Source organism: Rhipicephalus sanguineus, chromosome 9, assembly GCF_013339695.2.
Source record: "Rhipicephalus sanguineus isolate Rsan-2018 chromosome 9, BIME_Rsan_1.4, whole genome shotgun sequence".
Lineage (NCBI taxonomy): Eukaryota > Metazoa > Arthropoda > Arachnida > Ixodida > Ixodidae > Rhipicephalus > Rhipicephalus sanguineus.
The window spans coordinates 144535942-144558055 of record NC_051184.2 but is presented as its reverse complement, the minus strand read 5'-3'; the positions used below and the strand labels follow the sequence as shown (position 1 = coordinate 144558055).

Here is a 22114-nt window from a genome sequence, read left to right as displayed (position 1 = left end):
TCGGGTTGAGCAGCGGGGACAGCGATTAAGGTGATTGTTGACGTAGATCTGTTCGTTGACGCTGCACAAGCAGCGCATGGCCACGTGTAGACGAGAGACGAAATCTGCACGATGAAGCAGAAAAAATTCACCACCGGTCCCATAGCTGCCGCTCTTTCCTGGCCACTGAAAGGCGCCGACGATGGGCAGACGTTTAAATCAGCAGGATGTGCTGACGTCGATGAGGGAACCGGCTGGTCCAAAAGGTGAAACGGTGCCATCCAAACAGTTGCAGCACGGGCATCGGGTTGAGCAGCGGGGACAGCGATTAAGGTGATCGTTGACGTAGATCTGTTCGTTGACGCTGCACAAGCAGCGCATGGCCACGTGTAGACGAGAGACGAAATCTGCACGATGAAGCAGAAAAAATTCACCACCGGTCCCATAGCTGCCGCTCTTTCCTGGCCACTGAAAGGCGCCGACGATGGGCAGACGTTTAAATCAGCAGGATGTGCTGACGTCGATGAGGGAACCGGCTGGTCCAAAAGGTGAAACGGTGCCATCCAAACAGTTGTAGCACGGGCATCGGGTTGAGCAGCGGGGTCAGCGATTAGGGTGATCGTTGACGTAGATCTGTTCGTTGACGCTGCACAAGCAGCGCATGGCCACGTGTAGACGAGAGACTAAATCTGCACGATGAAGCAGAAAAATTCACCACCGGTCCCATAGCTGCCACTCTTTCCTGGCCACTGAAAGGCGCCGACGATGGGCGGACGTTTAAATCAGCAGGATGTGCTGACGTCGATGAAGGAACCGGCTGGTCCAAAAGGTGGAACGGTGCCATCCAAACAGTTGCAGCACGGGCATCGGGTTGAGCAGCGGGGACAGCGATTAAGGTGATTGTTGACGTAGATCTGTTCGTTGACGCTGCACAAGCAGCGCATGGCCACGTGTAGACGAGAGACGAAATCTGCACGATGAAGCAGAAAAAATTCACCACCGGTCCCATAGCTGCCGCTCTTTCCTGGCCACTGAAAGGCGCCGACGATGGGCGGACGTTTAAATCAGCAGGATGTGCTGACGTCGATGAAGGAACCGGCTGGTCCAAAAGGTGGAACGGTGCCATCCAAACAGTTGCAGCACGGGCATCGGGTTGAGCAGCGGGGACAGCGATGAAGGTGATTGTTGACGTAGATCTGTTCGTTGACGCCGCAGAAGCAGTGCATGGCCACGTGTAGACGAGAGACGAAATCTGTACGATGAAGCAGAAAAAATTCACCACCGGTCCCATAGCTGCCGCTCTTTCCTGGCCACTCTTCATTGACAACAGAGAAGTGTATGTAATCTGAGATATCTGATCATTCGCCAGTGGCAACCGCAAAAGCACATCAGCATTTCCCATGGTGCTGCCTTTACGATACGCCCATCTGTAATCGTGCGCCGCTAGTAGCAAAGCCCATCGTTGCGTTTGCGTGCACGCCGTGGACATTACTGGAATAGGCTTGCCGTGCGGCGGAAGGCTAGCTGGTGATCTGAATAATTGACAAAACGACACCCAAACAGGTTAGAATAACAGAGAGCTGAGCTTATTGGTAAGTATTCATTCTAAAAAGATGGGGTGTGCAGAAGTGGGTGCAAGAAAGAAGTCACGACATACAAACACCGACTAACAACTGAAGAGACGCACAACGGCAGAAAAGAAAGAAGGCACGAAAACTTACCTGCGCATGCCCATGCAATAGGGGAACCTATCAATCTAACGCGCGTGGGGGTCTGCGTGAAATATAACTGTTAAGGCATTTGGTTTCATCTTTATGCAAATTAATCAACAGTTGACTCAGGCATACACTACCACTATTCTCGATATGCCATGCCTCAATCATCAGGCACATTTCTTCTTTCCTGTGCTGGTACAAAACTGTGCATTACACGAATTTTGCCGTGCACTTCACTCTCCACAATAGATTAGAAGATGAGCCTCCGGTTGGCGATCTCTTATGTTCCAACAACCTCTGGTTAATGCAGTGGCCTGTCTGTCCTATGTAGAGGCGGCCGTAGCTGAAAGGGAGCTTATACACCACGCTTGTACGGCAATGATTGAATTTGTTGGTGTGTTTTATGAAACAAATATCGGGTCCGCTTCTTGTCTTTTACTCTGCACAGCGGCACAAATCTTACCTAGCTTATTGGCAGCCATGAAAACAACATTAACGCCGTATCCACTTTCTACTTTCTTTAGCCTGTGAGATACGCAATGAATGTACGGTATACCTACGACGCGTTTCTTCCTATCGCTTTCTGCAACTATGCTAACACATAACATGGACTTCTTTAAATGTTCAGTGACAGTGGCCGCTGCATCACGAGGATAACCTACATCTAAAAGATGCGTAATTTGTGCGTTAAAGCTGCCACTCATTTTGTGCTCACAGGACTTGGTGCGGGCAGACTTAAGGGGGGATGCGGGGACCAAATCGCGAAAATAGCAGAAGAAAAAATCGATTTTTGGAAAACACTCTTTTTGGCATCTGTGGTCTCTTATTTACGCAGTATCTAAACGATTACACTTAAAACACACACTAAGTGCCTGAAAAAAATCATTCAGTAAGTGAGGTCTGTGTAAAAAGATTACACCATCTTCCCGTAGGGAACCCTGAGTAGTATGCGAAGCAGCATGGGGTCGACGCAAGTGCCCATTAGTTTCAGTTCGTAATTTCAGTTAAGTTGAGGTTCGTAGCTACCGGTATATTTACCGTTTGGTTTCCATGGTAACTACCAAACTGAGTGGAGCACGCGCGCGTCATTTATACTGCGGAGCTACAGTGGCGCCCCCAGCGGAGTATGCAGCGCTTACCATTGCACCTGTAACCCTTCACCTGAGTGGCCTAGACCCTTCACAGTATCGCGCGCGGAACCGAAGGTTCGTTGCACAATCCCGGAGAGGAGAGGAGGAATGCCGGAGCGGAGACAAGGAGAGGAGGGGGAGGAGGATGTGCATGCGCAGTGGGGGTGTGGACACCGCACGGCGGAGGGAGGGAGTGACATAGCCCCGACCATAAGCTGCTTCGAATCTAAAAGAAGCCCAAAATTGCGCTAAAACGGCGCAATTCACGGCGTCGTATCTCATCTTTCCTGCTACCGAGCGCCGCCATCTTGGCGTCATTTCAAAGCTCAAAGTTCCGTCTTTCCGTTCCCGCCCTTCTCGCTTATGATCACCCATAGAAAAAGGGCAAACAACAAAAATATCGGAGAGCATTTTCACGAACCTTACAATGGACGCGGCGTTCGTATTGGCGGAGCGCGCGATATCATTGAGAGGCGCTTTTCTATTGGTTGATGCCACAGCTACAGCCGCTGTGTTTACAGATACTGTTTATTTCATATTGTACATACTGATAACAAACACTTATCAGACGTGTGCCAAAGGCTAGTTGTAGGTCCGAAAAAGAAAAAAAAGGATAGGAAATCCTAACACAGCATGGAATAGAAAGAAAGAACAGCAGTTGTAACATTTGCAATGAACAAAAAATGTCATAGTTGATTTCACAAATCAATATAAGTAAAAGAACCAATAACTAACATTTATCGCAGTCAAAAACAATAAGGTAGGGGCTACGTACAGATACGTTGAAAATGTACTGTGACATATACAAAAAAATAAGAAGTGCATATCTATCAAACCTTTATCAGGCAAGATATTTCTATTAAAGAGAAAAATGCATACATAATGTGCAAGTGAACAAAACGGGAGAAATACAACTTTTTTTGTTACATAGTAATACAACACTATCATGTGACAGTTATTGCACGGTATCGTCAGTAAAATTTATAATTCGTTTAGAACTAGCATGGTATTTATAATTTACTCTATCCTTAACAAAGAAAGAAAATATTGTTTCAGGGCGCTAGGGAAGTTCACAGAGTTAATGATTACTGCTGGGAGTCTGCTCCAGGTCTTAATTCCTGTGAACTGAAGCATGCGTTCACCATACACATTGTTACATGGCGCGAGATTAAAGTGAGCTACATTTACATTTCTAGTACAGCACGAGGACGAATAAAATATGAATGAGCTGAATGGATGGTTGAATCTAACAATCTTATAAACGCACAGTGAAATGCTCAGCTGTCGCAAGTGTTCAAATGGTAATATGTGATATTGACAGAATAATGGGGCCATGTGATCGTTATGCTTAGAGTGAGACATAATTCTTATTGCACGTTTTTGGAGTTTAATAAGGTTTTATATGCCCAGCCCCACGAGTCAGTACAATACCTCAAGTGACTTTCAATAAAAGCAAAATACATAAGTTGCAAAACTGGGATGTCAAAGTACTCACGAGCTAGTGTTAAGCCGTAGCAACCAGACGCTAATCTGGAGCAGACACTGTTTATGTGTTCTTCCCATTGTAGGTGTTTGTCAAAAACCACTCCAAGGTATTTGTAAGAACTTGTCTGTTCTAGCGAAATGCTATTGATCTGTATGTTTAAAGCTGTGGTATCTACTACTTTGAATCGAGACTGAAATACAACATGTTTTGTTTTCTTTGTGTTAATTGTTAATTTACGACCTAAGAACCTCTCCGAGATACTGTTTAGCTCTAGATTTAACTTGTGCCGAAGTTCAGCAATATTATCCGCAGTTACTGTAATGCATGTGTCATCTGCATACATCAATATTTCTGCACAGCCGATTATTTGTTGCAGGTCATTTATATATAAGGAAAAAAAAGAGTACCTAATACTGAGCCTTGTGGAACCCCGGTAACGATGTTTTGTCTTGAAGAAGTAATATTATTGATCGTCACGACCTGAAATCGATCTTCCATGTAACTTGATAAGAAGTTACCGCGAAATCCACAATGTTTAAGTTTGTCCAACAATATGCAATGATCCACTGTGTCGAATGCTTTCTTTAAATCTAAAAAAACAACACCTACTAGTTTATTTAGATGTAAAGCCATATTTATCTTCTGTGATAACGTGATGACTGCGGTTGCTGTCGAGAAGCGTGATCGAAAGCCGTGTTGCTGATGGCAGAGCACATTGTACTTTACGAGGAATGTTTTCATCTGGTTGGAAATAATTTTTTCGAAAATATTATTGCATATGCTTAGAACAGAGATTGGTCTATAGTTTGCAGGGTCAGCCGGATCACCGTCTTTATGAATAGGAATGACTTTGGCAATTTTCAGAGGGGCTGGATACTGAGCATGCGTAATGGAATGATTGAACAAGCGACATAGTACTGGGCCTAGGATGTCAATGTTATCCTTAAGCAACCTGACAGTTATGCCATCGAGCCCTGTCTCTTTATCGTTGGGTGTACATACTTAATACAGTTGAAACGATGTCATGAAGTTCTATCTCACTTAAGATAAATGAATTTGAGTGAAATTGGAGCAGGAATATCTTTTCTATTTGAGTATGGTAATTGAGCTGCCAATTCTGGGCCTACGGTGTTAAAATAGTACATGTTGAAATTCTCGACGGTGACTGCATCTACCATAGGTGGATAAACACTCTTTTTCGTTTTTTTTCCCTGTTACTTCAATTATATTTCGCCACAGTTGTTTTGAATCACCATCTGCTTGATTGATACGTTGTAAGTTGAAATATCTTTTTTGGGCCCTCGTCATGGATACAGCTTTATTGCGAAATGTTCTGTACTGACCTGAATAGAATTCGTTGCTTCTATTATGCCTCCACTTGTTATACCAATATTCTTTTGCTTTTAATATTTCTAAAATCTGGGTCGTCATCCATGGACAGATAGGCTCGTTATAAGAACTTCGAGCATATGTAGTGCTACGCTCGGTTATCAGACTGGTTATTAAGCTGATTAGATTGGAAAACTCTTTATGTACATTGTCGCTGAAAATTCGTTCGAAGTTGGCCTCAGTGATTTTGTCTCGGAATTTCTTATAATCTAACTTAGTTACAAGCCTCCTGTCAACAGTATTTTGGGATGCTGGATATCAAACGCTCAAACGCTGTGAAAATTGGCAAATGGTCTGAAATAGGAAGACTATACACTCGAGTGAACTTGGGCGTGTTGGTTAAGCATGATGAACCACACAGCGCGAGTAAACAACGGGGACACAGGAATGCGCTGTGTGTGTTCCCTTCCTGTGTCCCCGTTGTTTACTCGCGCTGTGTGGTTCATCACTATACACTCCACTCACAATTCCAGATTCGATATTTGTCAATGCATGATCGATTAGAGTAGCCGTAGTGCTTGTTGCACGTGTCGGTTGGCTTATTAGATTTCAGAAATTAAATGATTCGAGGAGGTAACTATAATCCTTGTGTATTGAACGGAGTGTATCAATATTCACGTCACCAACAATTACAACCGGCGTGTCTTGGTATATTCGTAAATAAGATAAAATTGTTTCCATTTCATCGGGAAAACTAGCAAGGGTCGTGTTTGGAGGACAATAGACTACGCCCACAATATATCCAGTTTCTATTTTTACAAATAGCACTTCAATATCTGGTGATGAGAATGTAATCGAAGGCAGAAGTGTGAAACTGAGACCATTTTTCGTGAAAAGGGCGACACTGCCCCCTCTAGAGCATGTCACGCGCGGGTGAGATATTAATCTGTAACCGGGCATATCTACGATTTCTTCGTTCAAGAGCGAAGTTTCGCTTGTCGCAATGACGTCATACAAAAATTTATGCATCGATAAAAATGCGGTCATCAGGTTTGCGTTTTTTCTTAAATTGCGTATGTTGCAATGAAAAATTTATACATTTTTTTTCAGGCAAAGGGGGTCGATTTGGTTCGATGCGTAAGCCATTTTGATTTATTGATTAAACTTTACAGGCAACCGAGGAACATGGATCACACTATTTGGTCTAAATCTTCTTCACTGGTAAGGCTGATGACCCTAGAGTCATCCGCCTTCCGCATAAGCACTTTGCCTTCTGATATCCACACGAATTTCCACTTTTTTTCTCGCTTCATTTGGATGGCCTTGCCGAGCAATACCTTATATTCTGGGCACAGATGCTCGTTCACGTACAAAGGTTGAGCATTTTCGGAGCCAAGCATTGCTGTCGTTGGCCTTTTCTTTCTTGCGGCTTGCAGAATCAAGTCGCACTTTCGGCGTGAGTTAAACCTGACAATGACATTGGCATGTCCATCACCTCTTGTGCACACATGGTGGATGGCATCAATATCTCCTTCTACAAGATCGACCATCAAGAATTTTCCAATCTTTTGCATAGTTTCGTCAAGAATCTCATTTTCAGTGCAGGGGACGCCTTTTAATTCAAGGTTGTTTCTGCGACTGTACTGCTTCAATTAAGTCAGTTGCCTACATGTTTTTTTGAGTTCTTTGTCCATCCATTTGTTTGCCGTTTGACATACCAGGCTTTGTTTCTGCACCTGGGAAAGCTCTTGTCGAAGACTAGCAATTTCTACCTTGAACTCTTCAAAGTTGCTATTCATAAAGCCCACTGAAGCCACAACAGATTTGAGCTCAGCCTTTATGCTGTTGTTTGATCTGTCGATATTTTTCATTTCTGTCTTCAATTCTGATAAAACTCCACAAATTTTTGCGGTCATTTCAGCCATTGTCTTGACAACTTCCTTTATAGCACTAAGGTGCGTATTTGGGCCGGTTGGTACATGTTCAACGATACGAGAAACAGCGCGACACACAGGACAGTGCTTGGTCTGTCTCTTTCACTGTCCTGTGTGTCGCGCTGTTTCTCATATCGTTATTCCTTTATAGATCCAGGTGGTTTGTCCCCGATCGACTTAGTAAATTCCATAAGCGTGTCACTCTTTCCGCTTTCCATAATACTGAGCAGAATACCAACATTACTTCGAATAAAAGCTAACGATAGTCAAAGATCTAAAACGACAACAGAGAGTAGTTCAGCAGCCACAGTATAATATGCAGAAAGCAACTAAATGTCCGTTGTCCCTCCTGCGTCGGTTAATGGACGGTGGAGTGCTCGTTGCTTGATCACTCTGCGGCCGTAAGCAAGTGAATCGCCACTGTTCGAAAGGTGACGCCTGTACGGGAGGCAAATTGCAAGCCTTTTTAGTTTCGTACGGAGGGAAACGGTATCGCATGGATCGGGTGAGCCAGTGATTAGATTGGGGCATACCGACTGGGTTGTCGGCACATCGTGTCATCCCTTGCCGGGACGGTAAAAAAGCAACAACGATGTAAATCATAGCGTATTATCATCAAAACGCTTACTACTTATCAGATGAGGCGCAAGTGCCACTTTACCGGCTTCACTTTGGAGACAGTCTGCCGACGCTTGCTCTCGCGCCGCTCCACTGAGACCCGAGCTTCGTGCACACACGTTCCTGGTCCCATTTTGATAAAACGCGCGTCTAATGTTCCCACTAGCAGAAGAGCATTCTCGTTTCACTCAGAAAAGTTCATAATGTGAGAAAATGCGTCTGCGGTATAGTTCGGTGCAAAGTGACGTTCAGCTTTGGACTTCCAAGAAGGCGTCGGCTCTGCTGTGCGGGTGTGGTTTATTGTACAAGAAAATAAATCTTTAGGCATTAATTAGTTGACAGGGGGGATCGCAAAGCTTCATCAAACTAATACACCACTATTTAGGCGCCCTGACGACACGTTCCGCGGCCGCAAAAGTAGCGATACAGTCCAACATGCAGCCTGGTGCACTTGCGTTCCAGGGGGCTGCACAAAAGCGTCTGCGGTAAATGATAGAAGGTAATAAAGTTCCTAACTCAGGTAATATTAAAAAGTAGAGGCCCAAAAGATTGCCTCCTGTCAAGTACACCAATTATTACTGCGATGACACACTTTAGCATAGGGTCAACAGCAACCAAAACTTTGTTGTCCATTCTAAAAAGTGTTTTGTGCCTGCCACTTTGCTTGTGGAAAGCATAGCACAACTATGGCTGGGCCAATTTTTGTGCTGTTTATTTTATTGTAATCCATAGACTGTGCTGTACTTCAACACAGTTCTGGAATTTTTGTTTAGGTTTTCGTTAGAGCTGTGCGAATAGCAAAATTTTGGGTATGAAGCGAATTAGAATATTGAAGTGTGGGTGCGAATTGAACCGAATATTTTTCTGATATTTCTCGAATATTTTTCTAATACTTCGAAGTGAAATCGTAGAAAAAAAAGTTGAGGATTCTTAAGCATATTTTTATGAGATAGCAACATGAAAGTTTCTTTTTTCTAGGTTGATGAAGCACTGGCGGGGTGGTGTTTCATAGTTGTCTTATCAAGAATGATGCAGTGTACATGATTTGGTGCAACCAAAGTGTTGTGGACAACACTTTACACGTGATAGGCAATGATGCCATTTCCTCAGCCTCTCCTCCTCTTTCAACTTCTGTGGAAGCCCAACTGATGTGGGAAAGGTCTGCCCCTTCAAGTCCGTAGTTCTAAATCTGACTCTAGACTTCGATATATAAGAACATCTGAAATTTTGGATGCTAAAAAGCTTCAGCGTCCGATTTTTCGGACTTTCTGCCCAAATTTGAGGTCCAAAATGGCATTAATTAAGCCCCCACCTCCACCACATCGTTCATCTCCATGTTGTAACCAGCGTTTTTTTGAGTTAATACATTTGCGACCGTAGCACAGCTTGAAAGGCAGCTTTGCCGCAATACGGGGGTGTGATGAGGTGAAGCATATTGAAAATCTAGGGACCACTTCCAATCGGACATTGACTGTGTCTTGGCTAAGTTCAACCGTAACGGAGCTTGAAAGGCAGCTTTGCCGCAATACGAGAGTGTAATGAGGTGAAGCATACTGAAAATCTGAAGGGGTCACTTTCAGTCGGACGTCGACTGTAATCGTCTTCGGGAAGTTCGAATTGTTCGAATACTAAAATTCTAGTGCAAATCAAATGGCAAACACTATTCGAAAAATATTCGAAATATTGAATATTCGCACAACCCTAGTTTTCATTCTTTTCTTATTTCATAATTACTGCATGGCACGATTAGCTGAGACACAGGCATTTGCATGTAATGTTCAGCAGAAAATTATTAGGGCAGTAAAAAAAAAAAACCTAAAAGTGTCTTTAAGTACAAACAGTATGTGAGCAAAGATACAAAGTAGTTCCAGCCTCCTAATATGTTTCATCACTGTCAGGCTTTCCACAAGCAAGGAACTTGTGATCAGGACGTCTTGAGGGGCTAGTTGGTTCATACTATGCAGGAAAATTTGCGCTAAACTAGAAAAGGACAACACAAAGAAGGAACACTTAGACAGATCGAGCGCACTTTTATTTTTATAAAATAAAAACTAGTAAAGATATATTTATTAAAATTTAAATTTGTCTTTTTAAGATTTGTAGTGTGCGTGCCAAATTTCATCAACCTACGCCAAGAAACTTAAAAGTTAGAAATGATCCCTGCGTCCCCCCTTAAGGCAAGACATGGCTATATCGTTTTTGTAGCGTTAGCTACACTGGCCTAGCCGAGCCAGTTTCGCGTGGCTCCTCAAGAGCCGTGCTGCGCATGCGCGAGGATCAGTGATGTCACACAGCTGGCACATCGGAGCCGGCACCTCCCGCGCACTCCGCCGCTGCCGCGCGCCACTCGCTGCCATCGGTCTGCGCTTTCCAGAGGAGTGACGTCGTAGCTGAAGTAGACGCACTGGCGGCGACGCGCACGCAGCTATTCGCCTTTGCTGTGCAGTCGCTGTCTGACACTGCGCTGGAGCCGCTTGATAGCGCCTCTGACTGGCGTTTGCCAGTGTGGTTTAGCCATGGAGAAGGAGAATGCAAATGCTGTTCAACGGTGCAGAAGAGTGAAGAAGCTTAACTCATCGGATCCCAAAGTTGTTGCCTGGCAAAATAAATATACATGTGCCACATAATATGTATACCATGTGTGTGTCATTGGAGCAGCAGTAAGCATGGTAATCAGGCTAATCCTAGACACTCGGGAAAGCTAAGAACAATCAGCTGAACCTTTGCTAACGCTACGTCATCTTGGCATAGCCGAGCTAAGCCACTGCAACATTTTTACAACCTTCGAGTCTTTGATGAACAATTTAACAGCGGTTTTGAATATCTAGGAGAATACTGCCAGCATACGTGGTTCTTCTGAAATGTTAAGGAATTGTCTAAAAATTGTATTCCATTGTTCCGAGACACCTCTTTACTAAGGTTCAGCACTCCTGCGTTTAATTCAAAATTTTCGCTCACTGAGGTTACCATGGTTTCAATGTCCTCACGGCTACAAAAAATCAAGTAATCATCCACATAACGAAAAACCTTAATAATAGAATTACCTAAGGCACCTTCCAATAGTTTGTCAATCTTGCTAAGGTATATCACTATAGACCGGAGCAACCTGAGAACCAATGCATATCCCTGATTTCTGCACATAAACGCTTTCCTTCCAACCTACCAGCGTCAACTTTAAATACATGGAAGAAATACATGGAAAGACAAGTTTTCGTGCTTCCTTTCTTTTCCGCTGTTGTGCGTCTCTTCAGTTGTTAGTTGACGTTTGTGGTGTCATGACTTTTTTCTTGTGTCCGTGTTTACACGCCCTGTCATTTTAGACCCAAACAGGTACTTGCGGAACTTGTTAAACCCAAAGACCACAGCGAGAGCCTCTTTTTGAATGTCAGCATAACCTTGCTCTGCTTCGCTCAAGGCCCTAGATACATATGCAATATGTTTTTCCTATCTAATGGGGTAGCGAGTTGGGCGAGTTGGAAAATACTTATGACGGCCTGCGCAAATGGAACACGGACGAGAAAACGAAACGACAACAAAGGCGCTGTGTCCTCGTTTCTTTTTCTCGTCCGTATTCCGTTTGTGCGGGCCGTCATGAGTATTTTCCTCTCTATCCATCTTGTGAAACAGAATGCCGCCAACGCTATACATGGATGAGTCACACATAAGACCTATCTCTTGAGTTTTGTCGTACAGTTAAACCTCGATATAACGAAATTGACAAATTCCCGAAAAACTTCGTTATAAAGAGGGTTTCGCTATATGGAGGTTTGGCACGAAAATTCAAAAAAGAAACGCTTAAGTAAGAAAAAAGTAACAGATGGCAGAACTCACCCAAAACATTTATTTCGCGGTAAAAAACTGCGTGATTTTGTTTAGTTGTTTGTTCGTGATGGACAGCAGCACTGACCGTTCGTACGACATCAATTAACACAATGCAGCTCCATCATCGTCCAGCGAGCCCGCGGCGCAAAAAGTCTCCTCCTTTGCGGAGGGCAAAGCACATGCCGAGTCATCCTCCCAAGGTCCGTTGTCGTCACTGCGGTCTCGGACAGTTTCTGCCTGAGCCTCATCCCTCATCTCCTCAGTTGTGACAGAGCAGTTGTCTGCATATAAAAAATCACAAATCTGCACATCGTCCAGGGCTCCTCCATTCGTGCGCAGCGAAATCCAAGCTTCGGCGAGATCGCGTGAAGGCTCCTCCTCTCAGGCGTCGATTTCCTCAGCCTGAACCTCTCTTGAGATATATGGGCCTTGCGGAAGCAGTTCTCAACAATTTCAGCACTTGTTTCTTGCCGGGACGCTCCAAGCATCTCAATTGCTTCCACAATGTCTACCTTCCTATCTCGCTGCAGACGAATGTTCAGGAGCAGTTTTTAGATTAGTCGCCGATGGTATGAGCACTTGACACTGTTAATAATTCCTTTATCAAGGGGCTGAATTAGCGATGTGCAGTTTGCGGGTAAAAACTGCAATTCAATGTTGGAAAGCTCGAGCCCCTCTACGTGGTGTGCAGTGCAATTGTCTATGAACACACAAATCTTGCGTCCTTGCCTCTTGACATCATTGTTGAAATCCGTCAGCCACTCAATAAATGTCGCGGATCATCCAGGCTTTCGTGTTCGCTACATATTTTACGGGCGTCCTGTGTGTTCCTTTGAAGCACCTAGGTCGGGTGCTTTTGCCGATGACCAGCGGAACTCTCTTGTCGCTTCCGTCTAAATTTGTGCACAGTAGAACAGTGAAACAACGTTTGCTCTGTTTACCGCCGTGGCAGACGTCCCCTTTAAGCGTAAGGGTACGGTTCGGAAGCAACTCGTAGAATTGCGACGTTTCGTCACCGTTGTACACATCTAACGCTTCGTAGCGCTTCAAAATACCTGGTAGTTTGTGTTGGATCCAAGAGTCGGCGCCATCTCTATCCACAGAGGAGGACTAGCCACTGCCGACAATCCCGTGCCTGCATTTAAAACCTTCGAGCCACCCATTACAGCCTTTTACGTCATCGCAGCCCAGGATGCAAGCATAATCCCTTGCCTTTTGCTGCAAAACAGCGCCGCTGATGGGTACGTTCTGTGCCCGCATGTCCATAAACCATGTGAACACAGCTTTGTCGACATCGGCATATGTTGATGACTTCAACTTCTTCTTTTTGCTGTTCATGCCACGCTCCAAAGCGCTGCGAATCGCATCTTTCATGTTTAAAATCATCGACAAAGAACGAGCTGGGATGCCAAATTTGGCAGCGACATCCTTCTTTTTTTGGCCTCTAGAAACGGCGTTCAAGATGGCCATTTTGTCCTCAAGAGTCAGTATGGTGGGAATGGCAAGCACAGACCAATCGTTGAAACAAACACAAAAATTGACGTTTCGGCCCCGCTACGGAGGCCTTATGTGAACAAGGCCTCCGTAGCGGGGCCGAAACGTCAATTTTTGTGTTTGTTTCAACGATTGGTCTGTGCTTGCCATTCCCACCATGAATTTTCCCGACCAGACGGGTTTCCGTCGAACCCTGGACTTCAAGAGTCAGTATCTTGCGTTTCTTCGTTGAAGCACATATCCGTGGATTCTCACAACAGGTACTGGCTGCGTGGTCGCGTGTCGGTTCGCAGAAGCGCGAGGCGTCGGAAACGAAGCACGAGCAACACGATAGCGTCGTACCGAAGAAAACCAACAAAGAAAGACACGGAGAGTGGGGAAAGCCACAGCGCTGTCGGCGCTGCTGCGACTCCCTCTATTTCTTTTTTTTTTCTTTTTAAGTAGTGTCACCTAGTGTGAGGTTAGCGAAGTGGAGCGCAGAGACTTGCACTGTAACCAAAGTGGCGCTGCCAGCGCGTTGAAAAAAAACCAAAAAACTTTTTTTTCTCTCTCTCTCTCTTCGGCAAAGAGGGGTGGGCTAGGCCAGCTGAAGCAAACGGTGGGATCAGGTTTGAGGGTAGGGTTCGGAAACGCCACGCCCACGGCGGCAAGATCGCTGGGTCAAGGGATGCAGGCCCGCCTCGCGCACGCTCGCATGCACGCACGCGTGTGCTTGCATTCGCCGTGCCTTCGAGCGCGCCAAGTGTGACGCTGCCGCTTCACTTTCTGTTGCAGCGGAGAAGGTGCTTCAGGTTGCTGCTCGTGCAAGAATGACAGAATTTGGGCCAACACCTTTAGGTCATTGGTGGGGAAAATTCGTTATTTTGAGGGGGTCTCCCGCTGCCACTTCGTTACATAGAGGTCTCAAATACATGTGGTTCTATGGAGTAACGGTGGGGAATAGAAAAACTTCCTTATATTGCCGCGCATATGTTGGTATGTACGATGTCACGTGGTCGTTGATGTAGATGAAGGCAGCAGTCAGCATGTCAGAGATGAAACTCTTTATTTGGCCGAACTTGAGGCCGGGAAATTGAAAGTCAAACTACAGCAATACACTGATAGCGGCGAACAGAGCGTCGACCGTCGATCAGCTGATAAGCGGTCAAGCGCGTCGGCTTTTATACAGGTGCTATCGAACTTTCCAGCGATATCTCTGGTGGCAGCGTTATCTCTCGACAAAGGTGGAACATTCCCGTGCGGCACGCAATCTTAACGGGACGTTCTGAAACAATCGCAAAGCTTCTTACACACAGCGGCATGGCCTGCGCAGCGCATTGCCCATAGGCTTTGTGGGTGAAGCTTCAACTCATGAAAAATAAGACGCGCAGCAATGCCCCGCCCCCTGAAAAAGCATCGTCCCGACGCTTAAAAACAGAACATGAATACATGCAATACTAAAGAAAACTAATAAAGCAAGCAGACATTAGAGTCCTCAGCTGCATTAACGAGCATAGTATGCTTTAACGTGTACCACATGCACTACCTCGGGTCGAGCTCGGTGCCTCTGAGAGTTCGTGATGCCGTCGGGCACAACCTCGTAGTCGAGTGCGCCGAGACGCCGAAGTACCCTGTACGGTCCAAAGTATCGTCGAAGAAGCTTCTCGCTCAGTCTGCGTCGTCGTATTGGCGTCCAGACCCAGACACGGTCGCCGGGCGGGTACTCCACGAAGCGTCGTCGAAGATTGTAGCGACGGCTGTCGGTGTGCTGCTGGGTCTTGATGCGCAGGCGGGCGAGCTGCCGAGCTTTTTCGACACATTGTAAGTAAGCGGCGGCGTCGAGATTTTCTTTGTCAGTGACGTTGGGTAGCATGGTGTCGAGTGTCGTCGCCGGGCTCCTTCCGTAGACCAACTCGTACGGCGTCATCTGCGTCGTTTCTTGGACGGCCGTGTTGTAAGCAAAGGTCGCGTACGGAAGGACAGCATCCCACGTCTTGTGCTCAACGTCGACGTACATGGCCAGCATGTCGGCGATTGTCTTATTTAGACGTTCGGTGAGGCCATTGGTCTGCGGGTGGTAGGCGGTGGCGCGGCGGCGGCTCGTCTTGCTGTATTTGAAGATCGCCTGAGTTAGGTCCGCAGTAAAGGCAGTACCTCTGTGATGACGACCTCTGGGGCGCCATGACGCAAGACGATGTTCTCCACGAAGAACTTGGCTACCTCGGCCGCACTGCCTTTGGGCAAAGCCTTTGTCTCGGCGTAGCGGGTGAGGTAGTCAGTTGCTACAACGATCCACTTGTTGCCGGAAGTCGACGTCGGGAACGGCCCCAGTAGGTCCATCCCGATTTGCTGGAACGGCTGGTGAGGTGGTTCGATTGGCTGCAGAAGTCCCGCTGGCCTAGTCGGCGGTGTCTTCCATCGCTGGCAATCTCGGCAAGTCTTAAAGGGCCCCTAAACCACCCAGCGGTCGAAATTTAGTTGAGGTGAGGAAGTTGTGCACGAGTGTGCAACGAACACGCAGCCGTGAGAATTTTTCGAAACGGTGCCGTAATAGTGGAGTTACACGCGTTTGATGATCGAAACGCGACGATCGCTTCTTTCCCTCTTTCCTACGCTACCCTCTTCCAAAACCGCTTTGCCCTCCACGCTGAGTCAGCTGAATGCCCCTCCTCATCTCGCGTGGCATACGTCACCGCTGACGCGCTGTTTGAGACAGCGTCTACTTCCGGTTGCCGCGAATCCGGCGACTCCGACGCTCCAGCTCGCCGTCAACTCGGTGGTATCTGGGTGCACTGTTCGTTGACTAACCGCTGTTGCTGCCGTGCCGGCCTGTGCCCCTACGAATCGTGCCGGTATGGACCCCGTGTTGCGCTCACGCCTTCAAAGGATCGCCAACGTGATGGACCCGTACGGGGACACGCCGTGCCAGACCACCTCGGCTCGAGATGAGGAGCCGAGCTTGAGTTCACGGAGCTCATCAAACCGCAAGGCGTGGATGTGTAATTACGCTAGCGACTTGGCGGTTGCGTTAGGGCCCGCTCACGCTAGCGGCACGGCAGCTCGTCGTTTGCCGTTCTCAGGCTGCCGTGCGCAAGCGATTTCGTTCGCGCACGTCAGCCGTTCTTTGCCGTTCGCAGAATAGGTCCGAGACCCATTTTTGTGCCGTTCTCCGTCTGCCGGAGAGCGACGTGGCCAATCAGTGACGGAGGAGCGGTTACCATGGCTACGGCGCGCCGTGTCGTCTGCATTCGATCGGCTCTCCGCGTCGTGTGCGGCTGTCGCGGGACGCTTCGAGCTGCTTGCTTTTTTTTTTCGCGCTTTTCACGCTAAAAGTGCGGATGTCGTCCATGTCGTTGCCAGGCATGGTTCCAGCAGTCAATAAAGCGTTTTAGTCTGTCCGGCATTAAAGAAAGCGTCGCGTAAAACCAAATAAAGTGTCCCCAAGCTGGCGCCAGGTCAAGTGGCGCCAGCTATGGAGGATTAGAAACAACTAACAAACGCGTAATCTATGTCCTCCGACCATTCAGAAGCGCCCTTCTCGACTCGCTAAGCCTACAGCATCGATTATTTGAGTATGGCTCTCCAAAACGGGGCTGAATCGGTACGAATACTTTGCTGTCGAAGCTTAAGGACATGAATCTAAAGCAAATGGAAGCATCAGTTCGGAGCTTACACGCTACAGAGCGCACGGCGGCCACTTGATAGATTCGAGGTGGACGACAACCGCTTTTGGCACTGCGGCCATGTTTTTCGGAGCAGTGGTGGATCCAGGGGGGGGGCGATTGGGCGATCGCCCCCCCCAAAGCTATAAGCCAACCCAACCCCCCCCCCCCCGCTTTTCACCTCACCGAAGGCCATTTTTCAGAACGTAGAATTTTTTCAGGTGGTCGCTGTGTCCATCCCAATCCGAGACTAGGGAAGCACCCCTCACACAGCCTAGCGCTTTTGTTAAGAGCGAAACAGGCTTTCTAGAAAAGATTTCTTCTGCGTCCTGCATCTTTCAAATAGGCACCGACGAGCACAAGCCTCAACTATTTTGCTAAAGCAACTGCTGCCTTTATGGAAGCGAGCTAAAGTTTCCTCCCCACTCCCAGGGCCATCAGCTCTTCAGCAAAGCGAGGGGTCTTCAAATTCTCCCATCTTTTTCTCAGAGACAGGAGTCTGTTCTGTGTCATTCAAACTGGCATCTTTCGTCCCACCACGGCCGGGCTAGACTGCACGTGCGCGCTTGAGCGCGCACGTGCAGTCTAGCCCGGCCGTGGTCCCACAAAGCGTGCAGAACAAGTTACCTTTTAGTCAACCTTCAGCGGCTGGTCCAAAAAAAAAAAAAAGAAGGAAGGCAGGCAGTGGTGCTGTGAATTATATTCGCCGAAGTACCGAGCAAGCCTCCGAGAGCACGTGCGCGGGGTATAATCGAGCGCGACTCCGAAAGCTCCGTTTGACCGTCCTTAGGCTGCGGAGATAGAAAGGGCATTTTCTGGCAACACGACCGGCCAGAAAAAAAGGCAATGGGGAGGAGGGGGCGGGGTAACAAAGGGAGGCTTACTCCGAAACTACGTTCAAGGAATACTAGAGCTCGCCGTTGTGGGAATACTCATTTATCGAGCAGGTGGCCTGCCCTTCCCTCTTTCACCCTCCTCTTACCAACAACACTGATACGTGTTCCCCAATGTTTAGCGGAAATATGCGAAATTTTAGATAATGAAATGGCACTGAGCAATGCAACTGAGAACAAAAATAATGAGCATTTGGTTACTAACGTGAAGTTTTAAAGTTGGGCAACGCCCCCCCCCCCCCTCCCCCCCCCCCCCCCCTACAACCAACCGCCCCCCCCCCAAAGCAAGCGCCTGGATCCGCCCCTGTTTCGGAGGCTTGCCGGCGTAGCTTGCCGTTCAAGTTGGACTGCTGTCGTGCGTGCGGCGGCGGCCGACGTTCTGCGGCACCGCGCCGTTGCGGCAGGCTTGCCGCTAGCGTGAGCGGGCCCTTACGGGCCGCAGCTGTCGATTTGCAAGCGGCAACACGACCAAGAACTGCAAGGTGCGCGCGAACAGCTGTTTGCAGAGTAACCGGAAGTCGTCGGTTGTCGTTCGGCCAATCGCAAGCATCGAAAGTGATAACGTCATCGAGTTTCACTGGTGATGTCACACGTCAGTGGCGGGAATGACGGGGACCGGAAAGGAGAAGCTACTGTTTTTTCGAAATTGCGGCGCGCCCGCGACCTGTAGTGCTGCGGCGTGTGGCATCGTTGATCGCGACGGCATTCTGCACGCGATGCGCTTGTTTACTTGAAATGTTTGGGAAAATGTCGGAGGGGGTTTAGGGGCCCTTTAATGTAGTGGGCGACGTCGGCAGCAAGGCATGGGCAGTAGTGTTTTTCCTGTATTCTTGCGAGCGTGCAAGAAACACCGAGGTGTCCAGCCGTCGGGTCATCGTGTAGGGCCTGGAGGATTTTTGGTCGCAATTCTGAAGGCACCACGAGAAGGTACTTCGCTCGAAGTGGTGAGAAGTTCTTCTTCAGGAGAATGCTGTTTCGTAAGAAAAACGACGGCAGTTCTCGCTTGAATACCTTCGGAACAACGGCGGTCTTGTACTCAAGGTACTCCATAAGGCCCCCCAGTTCCACGTCGGCTCGTTGCCTTTCGGTGAAGTCGTCGGCACTTATAGTTCCGAGGAAGCAATCATCATCGTCGTCTTGCGGCGGCGCGGCGACGGGGACACGAGACAGGCAGTCGGCGTCAGAGTGTTTTCGTCCGGACTTATACACAACGGTAATGTTGAATTCTTGAAGCCTCAGAGTCCATCGTGTGAGGCGACCTGAAGGGTCCTTCAAGTTAGCTAGCCAACATACGATGTCACGACCACGTGACAATATCCAGGAATTCGTTATATGGAGGTTCGTTATAAGCAGGTTTAACTGTTGCATGTCAAAGCCTTTTCTTCTATTAGCCACATTTTACATTGCTGAAAGACTTGATGTGCCTCAAGTGACCACTCAAAGCCTTCTTCTTGGTTTAAGACGTCATACAATGGCCTGAGCCTTGCGGCCAGGTTGGGAACAAGCTTTCCATAAAAGTTTATCAATGTCATGAGTAAAGAGGCACGGGGCGCGTGCCGGACAGCGCAATGCGTCGATGGTGTGCGGGGAATGGAAAAGTACCCGATGGTGTGCACCCCCGCCACGTCGACGCAAGCCATTGGCCGGAGAAAGGCGCGTGCCACGCGACCCGAGCTGAGCTGTGGGACCAGAGAAGAAGAGTTGGGCATTGTTCGGTGGAGTCGTCGAGGAGCAAGGTGGTGCAGGCCAGCGTCGCGTCCGCGGCGGGAACAGCAGGGCTGAGTTCTGGAGGCAGCGTTGTGCATGCCCCGGGAGGGTGGCCGTCGACCTCGGGGTCTACCGAGCGAGGCGTCCTGGGCTTGCGGCAGCCTCAGCACGCAGTTCTCGTGGCACCTGCAGCACTACCACAGCTCGGCAAGACGACGGCGACCCACCAGCAATCACCGGAGAGCCACGACGACAGTTCGAGCCAGTGGCACCAAGGGGAGGCCAGGAGTTAGGCCTAGCTGGACGAGACGGAGGTTCTCGACGAAGGGCCGGAGGATCGGCGACGAGGAAGACTAGTGACGCAGCGGATCGACGACGACGACCCCAAGACGTCGACAGCAGCGGCGACGACTGGGCAGGGCGTCGATCTTCGTATCGAATCGAGGCGACGGGCAACACGAACCGTAAGAACGTTCGATTCGCGTAGCGAGACTGAGGCGCCATAGTGGCCAGACTTTGGAGTGTGTAGAAGTTAGGCATAGCTTGTAGGCTTTGCGAGTTGTTAGAGATTGCGCGCTAGAGCGTCACGTTTTCTAACGTTACTTTTTGATGTAAATTTTTTGGTGTTAACTTCTTGTTTGCAGTGTTGTGTTGTATAAAGTTTGTTTGCCGTGACGCCACGGTCTCCCGCCTCGCTCACTCTCCCAACTCCATCACACATTGCAAGCGCTCCCGAGATACGTGACAATCAACCCCAGGTAACCTCTCAACTGTGCCTCAATCTTTGGTGCAGGGGCCTGAGTCGTAGCTTTTACTTATTCATCTGACGGGCGCATGCCCATTTCGTCCAGAGCGTGCCCCAAATACAAGACAAATGTTTGAAAGAACTTGCATTTTTCTTTCTTCAATTGAATGCCTCTTTCCTGAAACCGGGACAGCACATTTTCCACTTTACGGAAACATTTTTCAAATGTAGCTCCTTCTATCAGCACGTTGTCCAGATAGTATGCTACCCGATCAAGTCCTTTGAACACGTAATCCATGACTGCCTGAAAAATCGAAGGGGCACTCGTAATGTCATATAGTAAGCGCGTGTTCTTGAATAACCGCAAATGTGTGTTGATCACGACTGCGCCTGCGGGTGCAATTACGGCTGGTGGTGGGCAGTAGACAAATCCAACACAGTGAAATATTTGCAACAGGCCATTTTTACAAACAGATTCTTCATCATGGGAAGGGGATAATGATCAGTTCTAAGGCATGGATTTAGTGTCTCCTTGAAATCTTCACACACCCTGACCTGATTGTCTGGTTTAGGCACAACTACTTGTGGCATCGTCCATTCACTTTGCTGAACTGGTACTAACACTCCTGTTTTCATGAGATTCTGCAGTTCCACAGATGCCCCTGTGTCAATCTGCATTATGGACACTTTTGTGCTCTAGATTCTGACAAATTTTGTAAGTCCAGTGCGCTCCTCACGGGAATAGATTTTGTGCTGCACAAGTTCATCCACGTCACTGTTCTCATATATCGCTTTTGTGAAGTCTACTTCGATCCCGGCACATCTTCGCAAGTGTCCAACACGTTTACACAACCGACAATGGTAATTGTGAAATTTCCGGATAGATGCTGCATGCTTTGAGCCACATCGAAAAAATGCAGTGATTCCCGTCGCCCTTGTACCAGCAGGCATTGCAGAAGTTTCTTCTCTCTGGCGCGGTGGCCGTTTCCCGCTACCTGGTTTGCAGTGAATAGCGCCGACTGTCCCTTGCACCACACTGGGCTAAACATCCTGGCTTTCCTTGCGGTCCAACTCGATACTCCTTGCGATATCGCAGGCATTTTATAAATGTCGACTTGCTCTTCTTTAGCAGCTCTGTTTTCATTTCTTTGTCACAAAGTCCTGCCACAAACCGGTTGCGAAGAGCCTCATCTGAAAATGCGTCGATGTTGCAGGACGTCGCCAACCGCTTCAGCTCTACCGTGAACACTGCCACCGTTACACCGTCTTGCTGGAAACAACGATTAAATTTGAACCGCTCGGCAATTCCAGAGGTTTTCGGTACGCACTGCTCTTGCAGGGTCTGCACCAACTGTGTGTATGTCTTGTTTTCCGGCTTTTCTGGTTCCAGCAACGTTTTTAGAGTTTTGCAGGCTTTCTTCCCTATTGCCGTTATGAACACTGACACCTTCAGGTCGTTGCTCACCTGGGAGGGCTTCAGGAAGTGGTCAAACTGCTCCACGTAGGACTGGAAATCTTCGTCACCGCGTCCTCGATGAACTGATCAAACCTTCCTATCATCGCCATCCTGCCAGTCTCCTCGCAGCATGCTCTGGGACCACCGCTAATGGTTTCTTGCAGC

General features: G+C 47.9%; 1 pseudogene; it reads right to left on the bottom strand.

The window, feature by feature from the left end:
• Window positions 1-12115: 12115 nt before the first annotated feature.
• Window positions 12116-22059, bottom strand: LOC125759993 (uncharacterized; annotated as a pseudogene).
• Between the last annotated feature and the right edge of the window lie 55 nt (window positions 22060-22114).